The 19,078-nt window shown below is 45.2% G+C and overlaps 1 pseudogene; it reads left to right on the top strand.

Annotated features, from left to right (window-relative positions):
- Positions 1 to 17,199: 17,199 nt before the first annotated feature.
- Positions 17,200 to 17,316, top strand: LOC126177771 (5S ribosomal RNA; annotated as a pseudogene).
- Positions 17,317 to 19,078: the final 1,762 nt, after the last annotated feature.

Below are 19,078 nucleotides of genomic sequence, written 5' to 3'. Positions count from 1 at the left end.
ATCAGCGAATCGCTAGGCAATTGAATAGGAACGGTGTCACTATTCGACGATGTTGACAGGAAATGGTGAACCATAGCCGAACACAGCGTCAACAGGGAAGCGGCCGACATAGAGAGACGACAGAACGAGAGGACGAAGCAGTCGTCGGAGAGCCACTAATAGCAAGGATTCATCGCTATCATCGATCCGACATGCAACTCATGCTTCAGTGAGCTCAAGGACCATTAATAGCCAGCTCACAGAAAGGGGCCTGAGCTCACGGCAACTCTTACGCTAACTATCATTACCTCTCTGTACCAAAAAGCCTGTTTGCACTGGTGTTGGGCAAATTCGGCCTGAAATCTCGTTGACTGGAGTAGAATTGTCTTCAGTGATGAATCTCGCTTCGAACTGTGCCCCGACGACCAGCGGAGATGTTTCTGGAGACCCCCCGGACAGCGGTGGGATACCAACCTACCGTCGCTTGCCTTGTAGGTCTGTGGTGCCGTTTCATTTCATAGCAGGCAATTCAATATACAATTCAGCAAGATAACGCCCGCCCGGAGACGGGTCGAATCCTACCTTGGCCAGCAAAGTCGCCAGATCTATCCTCAGTTGAGAACGTTTGGAGCATTAGGAGCAGGACCTTCCAACCAACGGGATTTGGATGAACTAATGCGCCAATAGGACAGAATTTGGCACTAAACCTTTCACGACGACAATCAGCAACTGTATCAATCGATACCAAGCCGGTCCGCAGCTCGTGGTCGTGCGGTAGCGTTCTCGCTTCCCACGCCCGGGTTCCCGGGTTCGATTCCCGGCGTGGTCAGGGATTTTCTCTGCCTCGTGATGACTGGGTGTTGTGTGACGTCATTAGGTTAGTTAGGTTTAAGTAGTTCTAGGTTCTAGGGGACTGATGACCATAGATGTTAAGTCCCATAGTGCTCAGAGCCATTTGAACCATTTGATACCAAGCCCAGTAACTGCTTGCATAAAGGCCGGAGGTGGATCAACGTTTATTGATTTGCTCAATTTGTGAAGCTATTTCTCTTGAATAAATCATCCAATTTTTCTGAAACCGTAACCATTTGTTTGTCTGTAAATGTACATCACATCCATCGATTTCCATCGGATTCGGATAATTCCTTCGGGATGCGTCGGGTTTTTTTTTGTCCTAGATTGTATATTACAATAACTGAAACAGAAAAGTACTATCCAAAAAAATATGGTCATAAAATAGCCAGTGAAATAAACGCTATAGCAGGGTAAGTTGCGTTTGATGTTTTTGGGATGTTGAATTAAAATGGAATAGTTGCAACAACGTATGTATGGGGATAACTGCCAGAAACATTTTTATTAGGCACGAAGAACACAGCAATGCACAAATGTAATAATACCAGAAAAAAGAGCGTGATCCTCCCTCAGGAACGGTACTCGTATTTCGTACAGAGAGTGACGAAGAATAAATAAATTACTGTACAGTGAAAGACCAAACAAATCACCAACAAAGTAACGGTAGTCTAACTGTAGTGTCGTGCCGCCGCTGTTTCTTGGGTGTTGTCGTGGAAACTGCAACTCTGCTGAGGCCATGTTGAAAGAGATGGGCAGCTGACGGGTGCTGAGGTTCTGGTTTGCGGATTTCATCAACAATCCTGACCGAGAGAGGTGGCGCAGTGGTTAGCATACTGGACCCGCATTCGGGAGGAAGACGGATCCAATCTGCTTCCGGCCATCCTGATTTAGGTTTTTCGTGATTTCCCTAAATCGCTCCAGGCAATTTCCAGGATGATTCCTTCGAAAGGGCATGGCCGACTTCCTTGCCCGTCCTTCCCTAATCCCGTGAGATCGATGACCTCACTGTTTGGTCCCAACAATCCTGTCTACTCAGCACGAGGCTGGCCAGGCCGCGACTCCCAATCCTGACGACATAGCAGACGTACGGTGCAGCTGTGGGACGGGTCAGGGGGTCACTACACTGAAGAGCCAAAAAAACTGGTACACCTACCTAATATCGTGCAGGGCCCCCAAAAGCACGCAGAAGTGCCTCAACACGACGTGGCATGGACAAGACTAATGTCTGAAGTAGTGCTGGAGGGAACTGAAACCATGAATTCTGCAGGGTTGTTCATAAATCCGTAATAGTACGAGGAGGTGGAGATCTCTTCTGAACAGCGCGGTGCAAGGCGTCCCAGATCTGCTCATTAATGTTCATGTCTGGGGAATTTGGTGGTCAGCGTAAGTGTTTAAACTCAGAAGAGTGTTTCTGGAGCCAATCTGTAGCAGTTATGGACGTGTGGGGTGTCGCATTGTCCTGCTGGAATTTCCCAAGTCCGTCGGAATGCGCATTGAATATGAATGGATGCAAGTGACCAGACAGGATTCTTACGTACGTGTCACCTGTCTGAATCGTATCTAGACGTATTAGGGATCCTATATCGCGCCAACTGCACACGCCCCACCCCATTACAGAGCCTCCGCCAGCTTCAACAGTCTCCTACTAACATGCAGGGTCCATGGATTCATGAGGTTGTCTCCATACCTTTACACGTCCATCCGGTTCCCCGTTATCAACAGTCCAGTGTCGGTGTTGACGGGCCCAGGCGAGACGTTAAGCATTGTGTCGTGCAGTCATCGAGGGTACACGAGCTGGCCTTCAGCTCCGAAAGCCCATATAGATGGTTCGCACGCTGACACTTGTTGATGACCCAGCACTGAAATATACAGAAGTCTGCGGAAAGGTTTCGTTTCTGTTATGTTGAACGATTCTCTCAGTTGTCGTCAATCCCGTTCTTGCAGGATCTTTTTCCGGCCGCAGCAATGTCGGAGATTTGATGTTTTACCGGAATCCTGATATTCTCGGTACACTCGTGAAATGGGCGTACGGGAGAATCCCCACTTCACCGCTACCTCGGAGATACTGTGTTCCATCCCTCGTGCGCCAACTATGACATCAAGTTCAAACTCACTTAAATCTTGATATTCTGCCATCGTAGCAGCAGTAACCTATCTAACAACTGCGACAGACACTTGTTGTCTTATATAGGCGTTGCCGACCGCAGCGCCGTATTCTGCCTGTTTATATATGTCTGTATTTGAATACGCATGCCTATACCAGTTTCTCCAGCGCTTCAGTATACATCGTAGAGTCATTTAGGTCTCGATTCGTACGAGGTTGGAGCACTGCATCGGCATAATAAACGTGACATTAACCAGTTTAAATACCCGTTGATTTTAACAGAGATATGAGCAGTCTGTAAGCACCCACAACGATGCGAGGGCCACGCATCATCTCCAGGTTATGGATCAACAAACAACCACTGCAAGTCTGGGCCGCCACATCCGCCAGGCCAACTCCTAGTACTAAGTCCATCACCTGAAGTCTTGCCGCTGTGTAGTGGACAAGACACTTGCTGGTTCTCTACAGCAGCAGCCAAACGTCTGCCTTCGAGGGCAGTGGCTCGTGTGCGGGGCAGTGCAGCCACCCGCATACCAACACTGGGATGAGCGCTCCAGTACCAGCCATTGTCGCCTGAAGAGGCGATCTCTTTTTCCGGGTCTTGAAGACCTCCACGAAAATCCTGGTAGACATACTTGCCGCTTACACTTGGTACGTGATTCCACGCTGTGCGAAATGGACCACCCCTTGCTGCCAGCCTAAACAACTGTCAGCAACACGAGGCGCAGCCGGTTTCCAAAACTGTCAGTGGGGTCACCTCGCCTCTAGCCTCAGGGCCGTGTCCGAGGCATCGCAGCACTACAAATGTTGTAGCACAATCTGAGTAAAAGAGTTTTACTTTCCAGCAATGTTTTCCTCTGCACCACTGACCGTCTCCAGCCCCAACCGCACTTGAACCTCTCTACACGACAGAGGCCTCTCATCCCTGGGCCACTACATCTTCATTATAATCCACTAGCCACCTAATGTTGTGAGGTGGAGTATACTTTTGATACCACCAGCTGATCCCCTCTAATTTGTTTTACTCGCGAATCGCAATTGGAAAGAATAACGGCCAGTAAGCCTCTGCATTAGCTCTACTTTTTTTTTTTTTTTTTTTTTAATTTTCTCGACGTGGTCATTTCGCGAAATGTATGTGAGAGGAAGTAATATGTTGCACAACGCATCTCTTGTAACGTCTGCAGCTGGTGTTTGTTGAGCATCTCTGTAAGCCTCTCGGGCCAACTAAGCGATCCCATGAGGAAACACAGCGCTCTTTATTGGATCTTCTCTATCTCTTATCTCAGTCCTATCTGGTACGGATACCAGATTGTTACAGTAGTCAAGAATCGGTCGAACAAGCGCCTTGCAAGCCAGTTCCTTCGTGGATGAGTTACATTTCTTTAAGATTATTCCAATACATCTCAGTCTCGCACTTGCTTTTCGCGTTATTCGTATGATCATTCTACTTAAGGACGCTCTGAATAGTAACTCCAAGATATTCTTTGATAGATACGGCTTGCAACAATTTGTGATGATTAGTTAATAGTACAGTAGTGTGTTTCTTTTCCTATGTATGCGCAGTATGTTACATTTACTCACGTCCAGGTTCAACTGCCAGAGCCTGCACCATTCATCAACCCTCTGCAGGTCATTCTGCAAATCGATACTGTCTTCTGGCGTTGCTACTCTATTATAGACAACCGCATCATCTGCGAACACCGTTAAAGAGCTCCTACGCTGTCTACTACACCATTTATATACATTGCAAACAGTAATGTTCCTATCACCTTTTCTGTGGATATTGCGGAAATTACGTGTAGAACTATCGATTTTATTCCGTTAAGGGCGACGTGATGAAAAAGGACGCCTTGAATCCAATCGCAAATCTGGCCCGATATTCGATAAGCTAGTTTGCTTTTTGCTAAGCGGCAGTACTGGACGGAGTCAAATGCCTACCTGAAATCAAGGAATCTTATGAAGGAAAAGAGCGAGCTGAAGTTCCCAAGATCTGTGTTTTCGGAATCCATGTTGATCTTATAGAGGAGATCTTTATTCTCCAAAAAGTCATAATTCTGGGACACACAACATGTTTCATATTTCTACAACAGATTGAAGTCAACAATATAGGCCTATAATTACGTGCATCTATCCCAGGACGGTTACCGAGCGGTGTAGCGCAGTGGTCAGTACACGGGACACGCATTCGGAATTCATTATTGTTGGAGGCATAGGATACTACAATACTACATTATTGTGAACTACAAACTGCTACATTTCTGAAAATTTAAAATGAAGTTGTTACTCTTTCATCAAAATTTTGCGAAGATCTTACTGAATATTTGTGCGTTTTTTTGGGGACAGCGCTTTTTTATATACACTCCTGGAAATGGAAAAAAGAACACATTGACACCGGTGTGTCAGACCCACCATACTTGCTCCGGACACTACGAGAGGGCTGTACAAGCAATGATCACACGCACGGCACAGCGGACACACCAGGAACCGCGGTGTTGGCCGTCGAATGGCGCTAGCTGCGCAGCATTTGTGCACCGCCGCCGTCAGTGTCAGCCAGTTTGCCGTGGCATACGGAGCTCCATCGCAGTCTTTAACACTGGTAGCATGCCGCGACAGCGTGGACGTGAACCGTATGTGCAGTTGACGGACTTTGAGCGAGGGCGTATAGTGGGCATGCGGGAGGCCGGGTGGACGTACCGCCGAATTGCTCAACACGTGGGGCGTGAGGCCTCCACAGTACATCGATGTTGTCGCCAGTGGTCGGCGGAAGGTGCACGTGCCCGTCGACTTGGGACCGGACCGCAGCGACGCACGGATGCACGCCAAGACCGTAGGATCCTACGCAGTGCCGTAGGGGACCGCACCGCCACTTCCCAGCAAATTAGGGACACTGTTGCTCCTGGGGTATCGGCGAGGACCATTCGCAACCGACTCCATGAAGCTGGGACTGGATGAAGCGTCGTCTCACGCGGTCTGCACGTCCAGCACGAACGCTGGTCTAACTGAGGCGCCAGGTGGAAATGGCATGGCAAGCCGTTCCACAGGACTACATCCAGCATCTCTACGATCGTCTCCATGGGAGAATAGCAGCCTGCATTGCTGCGAAAGGTGGATATACACTGTACTAGTGCCGACATTGTGCATGCTCTGTTGCCTGTGTCTATGTGCCTGTGGTTCTGTCAGTGTGATCATGTGATGTATCTGACCCCAGGAATGTGTCAATAAAGTTTCCCCTTCCTGGGACAATGAATTCACGGTGTTCTTATTTCAATTTCCAGGAGTGTAGTACGGTCAGAAAGAGTCTAAAAAGCTTGTAAAGGTGTTGCAGGGTAGCTTGCACTGAGAAATAATTGTTAAGAAAAAAATCGGTATGTTGCGACATTTCCTAGTTAATTAGCATTGAACTTCACCAATCAGGCCGTTGGGCGTACAAATTAAAATGGTAGCCGCCAAATGTAGTCTTCGTTTGGTTTCCTAAAACCAAACAAGGGAGTGATAAAAATAGGACATGAGACGATAGTAAGGATCAGATCCGAGCCAAAGACTGAGCTGCCTCGTGCGCTATCATCTACGCTACGAGAACACTGGACACTAATTGCATCTGGCTGACCGCTTGATGTTTTTCCGCCCAACGGCCTCATTGGCTAACTTCCGTGCTCTGAACCGGTGCGACGTATCGAATTTTTTTTCGTAACTATTAAATCTCAGCACAACCTACCTTGCAACACCGTTACAAGCTGTTCAGGCTGTTTCTGACCATCCTGTATAAGGAGCTGTCAAATGAAAACAAGGCAGTTGGAAAAAAATTAGTAAAATACTTATTATTTGAATCGGCATCACTGTTAATATATTTATCCCATTCTGAGACAAGACGTTCAATGGCTTCATGGAAAAATGTTTGCGGTTGTCTACAAAACCGTGATTGTACTCAGGCGTGGACCTCTTCGAGCCAAACAAATCGATCATAATGAATGTCGTCCTTTAGGGAGCCACAAATATGGAAATCGAATGGGGAGAAATGGGAACTGTATATAATGTGAGTAATGACGGCCCAGCGAAACTTTTGCATAATAGTCGAAACAGCCTTCATAACATGTGGAATAAATGTAACACTACTGGCCATTAAAATTGCTACACCAAGAAGAAATGCAGATGATAAACGGGCATTCATTGGACAAATATATTATACTAGAACTAACATGTGATTACATTTCCACGCAGTTTGGGTGCATAGATCCTGAGAAATCAGTACGCAGAACAACCACCTCTGGCCGTAATAACGGCCTTGATACGCCTGGGCATTGAGTCAAACAGAGCTTGGATGGAGTGTACAGGTACATCTGCGCATGCAGCTTCAACACGATACCACCGTTCATCAAGAGTAATGACTGGCGTATTGTGACGAGCCAGTTGCTCGGCCACCATTGACCAGACGTTTTCAATTCGTGAGAGATCTGGAGAATGTGCTGGCCAAGGCAGCAGTGGAACATTTTGTGTATCCATAAAGGCCTGCCTGTACAGGACCTGCAACATGCGGTCGTGCATTATCCTGCTGAAATGTAGGGTTTCGCAAGGATCGAATGAAGGGTAGAGCCACGGGTCGTAACACATCTGAAATGTACGTCCACTGTTCAAAGTGCCGTCAATGTGAAGATGTGACCGAGACGTGTAACCAATGGCACCCTATACCATCACGCCGGGTAATACGCTAGTATGGCGATGACGAATACACGCTTCCAATGCGTTCACCGTAATGTGGCCAAACACGGATGCGACCATCATGATGCTGTAAACAGAACTTGAATTCATCCGAAAAAATGACGTTTTACCATTCGTGCACCCAGGTTCGTCGTTGAGTACACTATCGCAGCCGCTCCTGTCTGTGATGCAGCGTCAAGGGTAACCGCAGCCATGGTCTCCAAGCTGATAGTCCATGCTGCTGCAAATGTCGTCGAACTGTTCGTGCAGATGGTTGTTGTCTTGCGAACGTCACCATCTGTTGACTCAGGGATCGAGACGTCGTTGCACGATCCGTTACAGCCATGTAGATAAGATGCCTGTCATCTCGACTGCTAGTGATACGAGGCCGTTGGGTTCCAGCACGGCGTTCCGTATTACCCTCATGGACCCACCGATTCCATATTCTGCTAACAGTCATTGGATCTCGACCAAGGCGAACAGCAATGTCGCGATACGATAAATCGCAATCGCGATAGGCTACAATCCTACCTTTATCAAAGTCGGAAAAGAGATGGTATGCATTTCTCCTCCTTACATGAGGCATCACAACAACGTTTCACCAGGCAACGCCGGTCAACTGCTGTTTGTGTATGAGAAATCTGTCGGAACGTTCCTGATGTGAGCACGTTGTAAGTGTCGCCAACCTTGTGTGAATGCTCTGAAAAGCTAACCATTTGCATATCACAGCATCTTCTTCCTGTCGGTTAAATTTCGCGTATGTAGCACGTCATCTTTGTGGCGTAGCAATTTTAATGGCCAGTAGTGTTTTAATAATACTGGCAATTGCTTTTGATATAATAAACAGTTAACTTACATTTTTCCATGTGTCTCGTCTTCATTTGACTGCCCCTGTAAGATAACTGCATCATCTGCAACAAGCCTAGCGTTAGTGTTGACTTGTCGCCCAGAACATTAATATACAGCATGAACAGCAAAGATCCTGACACATTTACCTAGGGCAGACCTAAAGCTGGTAATACATCTGTCAGTGACTAGCTAACATGCTGCATCCTCCCTACCAAGAAGTTCACAGTTCAGACACTAATTTCACTAGATTTCCTCCATGATCGTGCTTTCTGCAATAAGCATTGTTGTTGCACTGCGTCAAATGGTTTCCTGAACACAATTCCCTGTGAACTGTCTTCTAGTATAGAAATCTGTAATCACACCTATTACAGCTTTAGTGTCATAAATTCCGGCCACAAAGCCACCGGGTTCACCGAGTTGCCGAAAACCCGTGGGTCGCTGCAGAACTGCGTGTGGCTGTCTTATCCTGGTCGGGTTATCTCTGTTATTAAACAAGCCCTCGTTTCCGCCGTCAGCAGACAGATACCGCACAGCGACTTCCTGTCGGCGCGTTTTAGGGCTAATTTCTGTGCTGTCTAGTTTTTTTTCCTCTTGGAAAAGGACAGGAACACAAAGGAAAACACCACTGTACATTTATTATCTGTACTGATAATAATCGTTGCGGCGTCAAGGGGAAAACTGACAATGCCAGCAAATCTTTCGATAAACTACGAGTTACTTTTTCGTTGTTGGACGTGCCTTCCTGCGTGTTACGAGTGGTCGAAGGCAGGCTGATGGAAACGAAGAAAGTTTTCATCAACAAGAGACCTCTTCTGCTATCATACATTGACTCACATTTGAAGAAATTGAATGTATCTACAACAATCCATAAGAAAAGACATTAACAGACATCCAAAACATAAGCCACCCAGTTTCGGTGAATGATCTCCAGCCACTCCACGTTATTCAAAGAGGGACAAAGCTACACCTGATGGAGATACTAGAAGTGTACATACAAAATGATACTCAGAAAGAGGAAGTAATAAATGAAAAACTAGAAGTCTGTAGCGCTAATCGTTTCTGTAATTTTAAGGAACTTATGGTGCAAACAGTAATTCACGCTACTTTTAAAGCATTCCGTATAATATTTTCTTGGAATATTGTCAAATTTAGTTCCGCATATAAGGTTGTCTATTACTCATAAATGTTAGTTTTTAAGAGAACATGGAAGAAACAACTACGCACACTATCAAACGTCATCACATCTTTGACAACCAAAAGAGTATTTTTGTACCAAAACACACACACACACACACAAATTCTTCCTAAAAGTGTGAAAATATAAAAATAATAATTATTTACTAAATGTAAGAGGTACTATACAATAATGAAACAAGGATGGCTCCGCCTTTTTGCAATTACATAAATTATTGTTTTGCTTGAACAACCAAACATTTTCTACCTCAGCTTTGGCAACAACCTCACTGGTTTTTTTTAATTTTTATTTTTGTAGACACAGTATTCACAAATGAGCAGGAAAAAACGTCAGTCCAGCTTCAAACAAACAACAAAGACGCATCTGACACACAAAAAAAACCTGTCGCAGCTTAGGACTAGCCAGATACTACACTGATGAGATAGTGTACTAATTTAGACCTATCGCTGACTTCGGTTGGCACAGGACACACAGAATGTAAAAAAGAAAAAAAAACACTGAGGATGCCATAACAGTGATAAAACATGTTTGGGTGTTACAGAAACAAAAATTTATGTACTTCCAAAAAGAGATCCCATCCATACTTCAGTACTGGTTTCTGAAAACACAGAAACTGAGCACAAAACTTCAGTAGCTACTATATATGCCTTCAAAAGTAGTGGTGAGGATGCATAAATATTTGTATTGTGCTAACATATACTGCAACAAGATAAACAGTGCGTCCATGTAAGGCCAGGCACTTCTTCCTCATGGTCCCTGGTGAGCTGCACTTTTTCTAACACAAACATGGCTGAAAATATGACTTCAGCATCGTTAAGCTGATTTTACAGCATCCGTTGAATCCTCTCAGATGCTATTGAATAAAGAAAAGACAATAGCAACAACAATAATACTGAACAACAGGTTAAATTCGGACAGACTTCATTTTATTTTACTCCATTTTATATTATAACACACAAATGTTTTTCGTCTCAGACACAAGCATATATGGTACCAGATGATGGACCAAAGTATGGTAAGAGTAGTGCTACGGCCACATAAGCAATAAAAATATTTGGATTGTTAATGTTACCTTACTGTTTGCGGCCGCAAAAAAATACCTGCATTTTTGCCATAGCTGCAAACAAATAAGTCAATAGGCCTCACAGTTTATTACGAAAAAAAAGAAAATGTTCCTTACACCAAAACCAAAAACATCTAGTAAACATGGGCTCTAAAATGCATACATTAATAGCTATCAGTTCTTTCTCATATTCACTATCACAATACAGATCTCTTGTACTGCAAGGAGTTTGCTTTCCATATTTTGGTGGGAGGTAGGATGGACCAAACCAAGAAAATATGTCTGTTGAACATGAGTTCTACAATGCATATTTTAAGAGCTGTGAGCACTTGCACATATTCGCTAGTGTCAAACACGTCTATTCTGAACAAGGTACGCATTTTAAAGCCGATGTTTATAGGATTTCTTTTTCCTGCTCTGGTGTAAGGAACCTGTTCCTAAAACTTGTCAGTAATTTTTTTGTGATACCCTGTATTATGCAGCCATTCAGGGAGTTGCTGTCATAACTACCTCAGAAGTTCGGCTTTTCTGCAAAAAACAAGAAAGAAAATGAAAAATTTTGTATATGGGTACAACGAGAAGAACTTACGGAGCATTTTGCGCAGATGTAACATGGAGCGTGAAGCACACTTGTAAAGGAAGTACCACTGGTAAACGAAGATAATAACTTTGAATAACAGTAGGAAATTTCGAGTACATACTAAACTGCATATCTAGAGATTACCTGTGATCTCTACAGTATATACAATGATGAGACAGGACATTATGACGACCTACTTAAAAACGTGATTGTCCACTTTTGGAATGCAATTTAACAGTGATTCAGCGTTCCATGGATTCGAAAAGTACTTGCTAAGTTTCCAGAGGTGTGTGTCACCAGACACCTAAGCAACGGCTCACACAGTTCCCGTAATTTACGGGCGGTTGGTTTGTAGGCTCGGTGCTGGCGCACGATACCGTCCCAGTTAGATTTCATCGGATTCAGATAAGCCGAATTTGGTGGCCAAGACATCAACGTGAGTTCACTATCATGCTCCTCAAACAATTGCAGCACGATTCTGGCCTTGTGACATGGACAGTTATCCTTCTGAAAACTGCCATCGCTCTTGAGGAAGATATCATCCTATTGACAACGGATTTCAGATCGATTCCGTATTTCTGGGTTTCCGGAAGGCTTTTGACACTGTACCACACAAGCGGCTTGTAGTGAAATTGCGTGCTTATGGAATATCGTCTCAGTTATGTGACTGGATTTGTGATTCCCTGTCAGAGAGGTTACAGTTCGTAGTACTCGACGAAAAGTCATCGAGTAAAACATAAGTGATTTCTGGGATTCCGCAAGGTAATGTTATAAGCTCTTTGCTGTTCCTTATCTACATAAACGATTTAGAAGACAATCTGAGCAGTCGTCTTAGGTTGTTTGCAGATGACGCTGTCGTTTAGCGGCTAATAAAGTCATCAGAAGAACAAAACAAATTGCAAAACGATTTAGAAAAGATATCTGAATAGTGCGAAAATTGGCAGTTGCCGGCCGAAATGGCCGTGCGGTTCTAGGCGCTACAGTCTGGAACCGCGTGACCGCTACGGTCTCAGGTTCGAATCCTGCCTCGGGCATGGATGTGTGTGCTGTCCTTAGGTTAGTTAGGTTTAAGTAGTTCTAAGTTCTAGGGGACTGATGACCACAGCAGTTAAGTCCCATAGTGCTCAGAGCCATTTGAACCAGCCATTTCAAAGAAGGGCAGAACGTTTTGTATTATCGTGAAGTATGGGAGAGAGTGTCACTAAAATGATACAGGATTTGGGCTGGACATGATTAAAAGAAAGGCGTATTTCGTTGCGATGGAATCTTCTCACGAAATTCCAATCACCAACTTTCTCCTCCGAATGCGAAAATATTCTGTTGATATCGACCTACAAAGGGAGAAACGCTCACCACGATAAAATAAGGGAAATAAGAGCTCGTACGGAAAGATACAGGTGTTCGTTCTTCCCGCGTGCTATACGAGATAGTAATAATAGAGAACTGTGAAGCTGGTTCGATGAACCCTCTTCCAGGCACTTAAATGTGATTTGCAGAGTATCCATGTAAAAGTAGATGTAGGGGTTACAGTTGGTCCTTAATAATGCTCGCTTAGTCCACAGCTGTCACGGTGCCGTTGAATACTACCGCAGTTCCAATGGAGTCCACGGTGAATGTCCTCGATAACATACAGTATATGGTCAAAAGTATCCGGACACCCCCAAAAAACATACATTTTTCATGTTACGTGCATTGTGCTGCCACCTACTGCCAGGTACTCCATATCAGCGACCTCAGTAGTCATTAGACATTGTGAGAGAGCAGAATGAGGCGCTCCCCGGAACTCACGGATTCGAACGTGGTCAGGTGTTTGGGTGTCACTTGTGTCATATGTCTGTACGTAAGATTATCACACTCCTAAACATCCGTAGGTCTACTGTTCCCGATGTGATAGTGAAGTGGAAACGTGAAGGGTGACCTCGCCTGTTGACTGACAGAGACCGCTGAGAGTTGAAGAGGGTCGTAATGTGTAACAGGCAGACATCTATACAGGGTGTTACAAAAAGGTACCACCAAACTTTCAGGAAACATTCCTCACACACAAAGAAAGAAAATATGTTCTGTGGACATGTGTCCGGAAACGCTTACTTTCCATGTTAGAGCTCATTTTATTACTTCTCTTCAAATCACATTAATCATGGAATGGAAACACACAGCAACAGAACGTACCAGCGTGACTTCAAACACTTTGTTACAGGAAATGTTCAAAATGTCCTCCGTTAGAGAGGATACATGCATCCACCCTCCGTCGCATGGAATCCCTGATGCACTGATGCAGCCCTGGAGAATGGCGTATTGTATCACAGCCGTCCACAATACGAAGAGTCTCTACATTTGGTACCGGGATTGCGTAGTTTAGAGCTTTCAAATGACCCCATAAATGAAAGTCAAGAGGGTTGAGGTCAGGAGAGCGTGGAGGCCATGGAATTGGTCCGCCTCTACCAGTCCATCGGTCACCGAATCTGTTGTTGAGAAGCGTACAAACACTTCGACTGAAATGTGCAGGAGCTCCATCGTGCATGAACCACATGTTGTGTCGTACTTGTAAAGGCACATGTTCTAGTAGCACAGGTAGAGTATCCCGTATGAAATCATGATAACGTGCTCCATTGAGCGTAGGTGGAAGAACATGGGGCCCAAGCAAGATATCAATAACAATGCCTGCCCAAACGTTCACAGAAAATCTGTGTTTATGACGTGATTGCACAATTGCGTGCGGATACTCGTCAGCCCACACATGTTGATTGTGAAAATTTACAATTTGATCACGTTGGAATGAAGCCTCATCCGTAAAGAGAACATTTGCACTGAAATGAGGATTGACACATTGTTGGATGAACCATTCGCAGAAGTGGAGGCCAATCTGCTGCTGATAGTGCCTGCACACGCTGTACATGGTACGGAAACAACTGGTTCTCCCGTAGCACTCTCCATACAGTGAGTCAACGTTACCTTGTACAGCAGCAACTTCTCTGACGCTGACATTAGGGTTATCGTCAACTGCACGAAGAATTGCCTCGTCCATTGCAGGTGTCCTCGTCGTTCTAGGTCTTCCCCAGTCGCGAGTCATAGGCTGGAATGTTCCGTGCTCCCTATGACGCCGACCAATTGTTTCGAACGTCTTCCTGTCGGGTCACCTTCGTTCTGGAAATCTGTCTCGATACAAACGTACCGCGCCACGGCTATTGCCCCGTGCTAATCCGTACATCAAATGGGCATCTGCCAACTCCGCACTTGTAAACATTGCACTGACTGCAAAACCACGTTCGTGATGAACACTAACCTGTTGATGCTACGTACTGATGTGCTTGATGCTAGTACTGTAGAGCAATGAGTCGCATATCAACACAAACACCGAAGTCAACATTACCTTCCTTCAATTGGGCCAACTGTCGGTGAATCGAGGAAGTACAGTACATACTGACGAAACTAAAATGAGCTCTAACATGGAAATTAAGCGTTTTCCGGACACATGTCCACATAACATCTTTTCTTTATTTGTGTGTGAGGAATGTTTCCTGAAAGTTCGGCCGTACCTTTTTGTAACACCCTGTATAGACCATCACACAGGAGTTTCAAACTGCATCAGAATCCACTGCAATTACTATGACAGTTAGGCGGGAGGTGAGAAAACTTGGATTTCATGGTCGAACGGCTGCTCGTAAGCCACACACCACGCCGGTAAATGTCAAACGACTCCTCACTTGGTGTAAGGAACGAAACCATTGGACGATTGCACAGTGGAAAAACGTTGTGTGGAGTGACGAATCACGGTACACGATGTGACGATCCGATGGCAGGGTGTGGGAAAGGCGAATGACCGGTGAACGTCATCTGCCAGTGTGTGTAGTGCCAACAGTAAAATTCGGAGGCGGTGGTATTATGTTGTGGTCGTGTTTTTCATGGTGGGGGCTTGCACACCTTGTTGTTTTGCGTGGCACTATCACAGCACAGCCCTACATTGATGTTTTAAGCACCCTCTTGCTTCCCACTGTCGAAGAGCAATTCGGGGATGGCGATTGCATCTTTTTCAACACGATCGAGCACCTGTTCATAATACACAGTCTGTGGCGGAGTGGTTACACGACAATATCATCCCTCTAACGGACAGGCCTGCTCAGGGTCCTGACCTGAATCCTATAGAGCACCTTTGGAATGTTTTGGAACGCCAACTTCGTGCCAGGCCTCACCGACCGACATCGATACCTCTTCTCAGTGCAGTACTCCGTGAAGAATGGGCTGCCATTCCCCAAAAAACCTTCCAGCACCTAATTGAACGTATGCCTGCGAGAGTGGAAGCTGTTATCAGAGATAAGGGTGGGCCAACACCATACTGAACTCCAGCATTACCGATGGAGGGCGCCACGATCTTGTAAGTCATTTTCAGTAAGGTGTCCGGATACTTGTGATCACATAGTGTGTATTTATAGAATGTGATAAATACCATCATCCAAGAACAATTGGATACTTAACTGTAGAAAGGTGCTAAGTGCCAAATTCATGAATATGTGTTAAGTGGTTTGAAAGGTAGGAGGATACAGAGGAGGTTACATATGAAAAGTGCTATCTCCACCGAGAATTGCAAGTGGGTACATTTGCCACCACTAGGTGGCTAAAGTGCTAATTTGCCCACTGATTTCACAAGAATTCTGCAATGTGCCATTCAGTTGTGTTTGTTTCATTTTGCTACACTTCGATTGATACGCAGCAGGTTACGTTTGTGCCCACACTGACGCATTCCAAGGTGTTTTACCGCCGCCAGTTATCTTGTTACAACATGGAAGTATCTGCAGGTGACACCTTTCAGTCTTACATGTGCATGTGGGATGAGAGTATCGCTGGTAGGGGTGAAAATGAAATCGCGTCATACGTTCTGAAAGTGTTAAACACCTGGATAACAACGAAGAAGAACCTTATTGTCTGGAGCGACAACTGTGTTGCACAAAATAAGAATTGAATGATGGTATTTCTTTTTCTTTTTCTGGTGGTTGTTTACACGAACAACGGTTTCTTGTTAGTGGGCACAGCTTCCTCCCTTGCGACTCTGAGTTTGCCTTGATAGAAAGAAGGGTGTCGGTGACTAAGGCAATTGTACCCAGCGACCTATGCAAAATGGTCGAGGAAGCAAAGGCTGTTAGACCTTTCAAAGTAATGTCCATGAATACTTCCGATTTTTTAATGTTCAACGTGTAGCAGGCGAGACACTCTCTACAAAAAAGCTGAACATTTCAAAGTCTGTTAGCATCACATATGATTCAATAGATGTAGCACGTGTAGCAATAAGAGAATGGTACACGGACATGGAAGGGATCCGTAAGGTGAACGTGCTCAAAAAGGAAAACATTCATGAAACGTTCAATATGCTACCTTTGAATCTATTTCCTCAATCCGTTCAATTACAGATGAAAAGAAGAAAGATTAAAAGGCTATGATACCTTACCTGGAAAAGAATGAGCATAAAGAATATTATATACAGATCTGTGGAGAGCGACTAAGATCAAAGCACCTAGAATAATTCGATGGCACTTAGCACCTTTCATAAGTGTTTCTGTCTGAATTGCCTTCAGCACCAAACAAGTCCAACTTTGTCATGAAACCACCTCTAATATACGATAAGATACTCTCATATGTAACATGGAAAAGTTTGAGAAATAAATAATTAAAACGTTGCACTACAGACAGTTTGTTTATAATAACTTCAGTTCATAAATTTGGCAGTTTGCACCAATTACACTGTACAATGTCCAAAAAATGGAGGATTGTTTTTCTCTTAAGGCAGCTCTTAGTTCCATTAACACGTCTGTTGCCAAATGTATTTGTCATTTCATTTATATTCGTAAAGGGAACTTTAAATTTTCAGTATCTCTTTCATGTTTAATTACGGTAACGGCCTTGCCACAGTGGATACACCGGTTCCCGTGAGATCACCGAAGTTAAGCGCTGTCGGGCGTGGTCGGCACTTGGATGGGTGACCATAAAGCCGCCATGCGCTGTTGCCATTTCTCGGGGTGCACTCATCCTCGTGATGCCAATTGAGGAGCTACTCGACCGAATAGTACCGGCTCCGGTCAAAGTAAACCATCGTAATGACCGGGAGAGCGGTGTGCTGACTACACGCCCCTCCTATCCGCATCCTCCACTGAGGATGATACGGCGGTCGGATGGTCCCGATTGGCCACTTGTGGCCTGAAGACGGAGTGCTTTTTCATGTTTCATTATGTACGTATGTACATATATAACTGAACGTTACGACAAAAATTTCGTGCTTTTATTGTAATGGTACAGTTAGAATAAAGTATTTTGCTGATTCCTAATCTTGTTTAACTATTGTTTTGATTAATGGAATTTGTGTTTAATTTGTTTCATATTTTGTTATGAAATCAGACCAATATCCTGTGTGTACAATTGCGTACAATAACTGTATCTGGGAAAATTGGCTCTGCCTTAAACTAAATAAAAGAAAAGAAAAGGAAAACAGAGTACGTCGCTGTGCGGAAATTTAGTCACGAGGGGGCAATCAAATAAGGTTAATAGGTAGTGATGGAAAGAAAGGGCGTCATTGAGTTAAAGCGACTTTTATTTTTAGTGGCATCGCTGTCGTGTGACGCAACAGGAATCTGCATGTTTCCATATACATTTACGCTAACGCCACTCGAGTGGCGGCCGACTGCCGTCACTTTAGTTGCTTCTGGAAACCTAGCTTTAACCACTGCGCCACCTGGCGCGATGTACTGATTAGAGACACAACTTGGCTGTCTGCGAATACCCAGATGGCGTCAACTCGAAATCCGTCATTTGATGGGCGACGACCTGACACAATGTAAGGAAAATTCTCTTCTAGTTGGTGAGTGCAGAAGTCGATAAAAGAGTCCGTTTCCTAAGCTGCGACGTAAAGCACAGCGGGTGCCACCGCAGGGCGCCCCGACTACAGTGGCCGACGAGCATAAAAACGGGATCATCCGAGCAGCTGCGCCCGGGTCGACACCTCGAAGAAAGAAGCACGGAGGAAGGAAGGGTCGACCACCTGAAGGGGCAGCAGGAGCCCTGCTCAGTGCACGTGCTGGAGGGGATGGGGGGGGGGGGGGGGGGAGCGCAGCCGCAGCGGCACCTGCGGGCAACAACCAGCAGCAACCCTTGCGCCTTGCCGCGCGCCTCCCAGCTGTCGCGCGGCATCTGTTGCTGCTTCCGGCCCGGCCAGGCGCAGACACCTCCACACATGCTGGCCGGCTCCTAACTGACCTTGACACCCGCCTACTGCGCCGGAAGCGTCCACGAAGGACGGACAACACGGCGCTGGCTGGACAACATCTCCCGCTTACTCAGCTAGTTCGGTGAAGTGAAGGATGCTTTCCGTCAATCCCCAATGAAGCCTTTGTTACCTAAAGACGAGTATTGCTCTACTCACAGTGATGGACTGCTGTTGTTTTTGTGATAACATTGTTTATGTTTTGATTTTGGTTGCCGTGTTGTTGTTGTTGTTGTTGTCATACCGCTTCTTTCACATTCACTATGGAAGTGTTTCAGTATGAACCACCAGTCCGATGTGTATCAAACTTTGTGGAGATGTTCATCACGTAAAAAGTATTGGGGAAGTCTCTTTGAAAATTTCAACAAATCGGTTTTTTTCCTTGCCTAAAACGTTCTACATTTACATACATACTCCGCAATCCACCATACGGTGCGTGGCGGAGGGTACCTCGTACTACAACTAGCATCTTCTCTCCCTGTTCCACTCCCAAACAGAACGAGGGAAAAATGACT

Source organism: Schistocerca cancellata, chromosome 3 (assembly GCF_023864275.1).
Source record: "Schistocerca cancellata isolate TAMUIC-IGC-003103 chromosome 3, iqSchCanc2.1, whole genome shotgun sequence".
NCBI lineage: Eukaryota > Metazoa > Arthropoda > Insecta > Orthoptera > Acrididae > Schistocerca > Schistocerca cancellata.
The sequence above is the reverse complement of the archived record's forward strand: the minus strand, read 5'-3'. Positions and strand labels throughout refer to the sequence as shown.